At 32.3% G+C, this 4206-nt stretch overlaps 1 non-coding gene across 1 annotated transcript; it reads left to right on the forward strand.

Annotated features, from left to right (window-relative positions):
* The first annotated feature begins 1177 nt into the window (after positions 1-1177).
* Positions 1178-1307, forward strand: LOC150022353 (small nucleolar RNA SNORA31). The gene has a single exon (XR_016513657.1). It is a non-coding gene; the product is annotated as a small nucleolar RNA SNORA31 (small nucleolar RNA).
* The last annotated feature ends 2899 nt before the right edge of the window (positions 1308-4206 follow it).

Below are 4206 nucleotides of genomic sequence, written 5' to 3' on the forward strand. Positions count from 1 at the left end.
ATAAGCCAATCGGTGAAAGACAAATACCATATGTTCTCACTTATAAGAGGACTCTAGTGAACAAAGTAAACTAACTAGCAAAACAGAGCAAAAGACATGGAAACATGGAACAGACTGACAACAGTCAGAGGAAAGGGGGGTTTTGGTGGAAAGAAGGGTAAAGTACTAGTAAAAGAGCATCTATTAATGACCCATGAACATGAACAACAATGTGGGGATTGACTTTGGGAGCAGGGGGTGAACTGGGTGGGGGCGGGGGGAAAGGAGAAAAGTTGGGACAACTGTAACAGAATAAACAAAAATAAAAAGTAAATTAAAAACGAAAAAAATGATACACATGGACTTTAGACTCCGAGCTCTAATACTATTTAGCCAGTCAATGGTGGGCAAGTTACTAAAACCTGATCAGCTTCAGATTCTGCATTTGTTAACCATAACCATAGCTTTCTTTTCTAATCATTAATTTATTAGTTCAACAGATGCTTATTGACAACATGCTATGTGACAGGCATATTTTTACTGATTTTCCCATTAGAAAGGAAGATGCATGTAAAGAGGGTCTTTAACGTGACACAAATTAAGTGGAAAAATATAAACTTTCAATTGCAATGAATATGAAAAAAGAGAAGTAGAAATTGTCATGGTATTATACAACAGATCAAGGTGAGATAACATACATAAGGTTACAGTACAATTCCAGTTTTGAACAGTCAGAACTGTCAATGATTATTGTTGTTGCACGTGCTTTGGAAGCAAATACGGCAGTGTTGATTCTGAAAACATTTAAGTGACTCCTAGTTGAATGGATCCACAGAACACAGAGTCAACTGATCCACAGGGGAAAGCTCTCAAGGGTTAAAACAGATTCTGATAATTCATATTTGATTTGATATTATGATTTAGAGAATCTCTCTAAAAATTAGAAATACAAACCTAAAGAGATAAAATTATGATTTTTAAAGAAGGGTGTAAACCACTCATCATACATACATGGCGGGGAAAAAAGCCATAAAAGTATTATTATGAGCTAATGGATATAACAAAAAATGTCCAGGATGGAATACTAAGTTTGAAATTCTAAATTTCATTAAAGTGATTTAATATTTACATTTAAGAATGCTGCTATGACTTTTGTTGTAGTTTTTGTTATTGCAAAGCAATGATTAAAAAGAAGGGACTGCATCCACTGATAGACCTTGAACAATCTAACGTTGTTCTTTTGGTTTGCACTAGGATGTGAAAGAAAAAAACTCCTGCGCTTTCTGTCTGTCTTTGTGGCAGCCCAGATTGAATAGAGGACTACATCTGCAAAAAAAAAAAGAAAAGAAGGGAGAGCCCTGGTTGGTATGGCTCAGTGGATTGAGCACCGGGCTACGAACCATTGGTCGCTGGTTCGATTTCCAGGCAGGGCATATACCTGGGTTGCCAGCCAGATCCCCAGCTGGGGGCATGCGAGAGGCAACCACACATTGATGTTTCTCTCCCTCCCTTCCCCTCTCTCTAAAATAAATAAACAAAATCTTAAAAAAAAAAAAAAAGGGAAAGATTTAATAAGATGTATTTGGTTATATAATGTAAAGTTGTTCTCTAACATTAACTTAAATTATTAAAATAAAACTTTTAATGTAAGTTTTGTCTAAATGTAAGAAATTTCCAGAATCTGAGAATAAGATAATTGTTGTTGAGTTATTAAAATAAATATTATTTTATTATATCTTCTATTAATTTTTTGCTTTATTGGTTGATTCTGCCTGGTCATATAAATATTTTTTTTATAAATTCATCTACTTGGGAAATAAAAATGTAAAAAAATAAAATGTATTCAAATAACTTTTACTGTATTTTATATTTTTGGTTATACCTATCATTTGGCAGACACAAAGTTATTTTTACCAAAGTATGTTGAGAAAATTGAAACTATTTTCTGTGATTTATAATTAGATAATAGAATAGATATGATATTTAAACTCATGTAGACATTACTTAAACTTAGATTCAAAATGAAATAGAATTCTCAAGTTATATATATTTATGCTTTGATTACTTCACACTTCTAGTACACCACATCCTTAAGGCTTTAAGAACTAAAGATCAGCACAACATAAATTAATAAGTAAAAAGTAATTATATTTCACTACAAAATCAATAAAATTGAATGTTAGTATATCTTATATTCTTTTTTTATGCATTTTTATTGTTGTTCTTTTATAGTTGTCCCAATTTTTCCCCTGTTGTTCTCCCTTGCCCCACCCACCCCAACTCTTACAGTCAATCCCCACCCTGTTGTCCACGTCTATGGGTCATTTATACTAGTTCCTTGACTAGGCCCTCCCCCTTCTTTGCTCCCTTCACCCCTTCCCCCCTCCCTCTGGCCACTGTCAGTCTTTTCCTTGTTTCCATGCCTCTGGTTCTATTTTGTTCATTTGTTTGTTTTGTTTATTGGGTTCCTGTATTAGGCGAGATCATATGGTATTTGTCATTTGTAGCCTGGCTTATTTCATCTTACATTCTATAAAGCTAAAATTTCTGTAAATTATTTGAAATGAATATTCATTCCTTGATTGTTTTTTCCACACACAGAAAAATAACTTACATGGATAGGATTTAGATTTCCGACAGGCAAAAGGCACCACAGAGTGAGGAATCAAGATGCAAAGTGTCTTAGAATTGTTTGGCACATCACTCAACCCTTCTACATTTTGTCCTCACAATTTCTTTTTAAACAACTGATCTATTTCTCTTTGGAGTAGGGGAATCTTCTGATTAATATGTACCCAGGAACCACATGGTTGCCCATCTGTGTGGGTCAGTTTTGAATCACTGATCAAGGCTTAAATTGAGTTGAAATATAGCCAAATAGCCAGCAACAATGACCTTCAAACCTGTCGTGGCTGACAGATGAGCAGCTCTAGGAAATTTAATTTGTTTTAGAGCTTATATCTCACATTCATATTTGATTTTAAAAATAAATTTATTTCTTCTATTGATCTTTGTTTCTCTGATATTTAAGTTTTGGAACTATATCTTTCAGATTCCATAGCAGATTCATCAAACAATATTCTCTGAAAAAATAACTGGAGGAAATCAATAATTCAATCAAAACTTTATATATTTATGCAATTTTGGTAAGAGAAGTACTGTCTTCATTATTCTTTTATCTAGTAAAGGAAATTAATCTATGTCTTTCTTCTTCTAACAGCAGTTGATGTACTTCAATTAATAGCTAGATAATTTTTATTATCTAGAATAGACTAAAGCAAATAATATCAAGTTATTCAGAAATTAGGACATATGACCTTTTAAAAATGTATTGAATTTCTCAAAATAAGTACATTTTGAAAGAAATCTAAGAGCTAATATTTTCATAATCTTTCTTTGAAAAATAGATCTATAAAATTTCCTAAGGTACAACAAAGCTAATTGTCTTTTCATGTTCCTATAAAGATTATTTTTATATTTTATAAAATTTATTATGTTTCTAGATTTACTATGTATACAACCAAGATAAGTTTTATATTGTTAGGTATCAGATTGTCTGTATCAGAAGGGAGACAATTGTAACACTTTCTTATAAACAAATATCATTAGGCTCATAAAAAAAAAAATCTCTGCCTTTTTTACCTATCTTTCTTTTTCTCAATTTCAGAAATATAAACTATGCTAACTCTTTGCAAGAGAGTCAAGAACAATACAGTAAATTCAATAGATTCTCTTCCAGGATAAGACTTTGCTTCAAATTGTAGGTGATAATAAGGGTGTCCTCACCATGCATTATTATTCTGCAACCCTGACTGAAGAAGCAGTGCCCATTTTTAGGGCACATTATTATTATGGAATAGACAACATAACAAGTAAAAAGAGAAGCCAATTATATACTTTTAAAGCTTGTGCTTGGTTTTAATACATATAATGTCTGCCCATATTCCATTAGACAAATGATCCAGCCCCAAAACAACAAGGTTGGGAAATATATTTCTCCTTCAAGGGGCATAATGATGGGTGAGGAAACCAACAGTTGTATCGAATATAATCTACCACAGACTTCTTTCTTAATTACATATGTGTGTTTTTCTTTCACAAAACTCAGTATAGCACCCACACATGGCATAAACTTTTAATAAACTGAAATAGAAGGGAACTTTCTCAACTTGATGAAAATATTTACAAAGAACCTACATCTAATATTATACTTTAATAGAGAAACTT

This window comes from Furipterus horrens, unplaced genomic scaffold (assembly GCF_987537825.1).
Source record: "Furipterus horrens unplaced genomic scaffold, mFurHor1.1.pri manual_scaffold_1, whole genome shotgun sequence".
NCBI lineage: Eukaryota > Metazoa > Chordata > Mammalia > Chiroptera > Furipteridae > Furipterus > Furipterus horrens.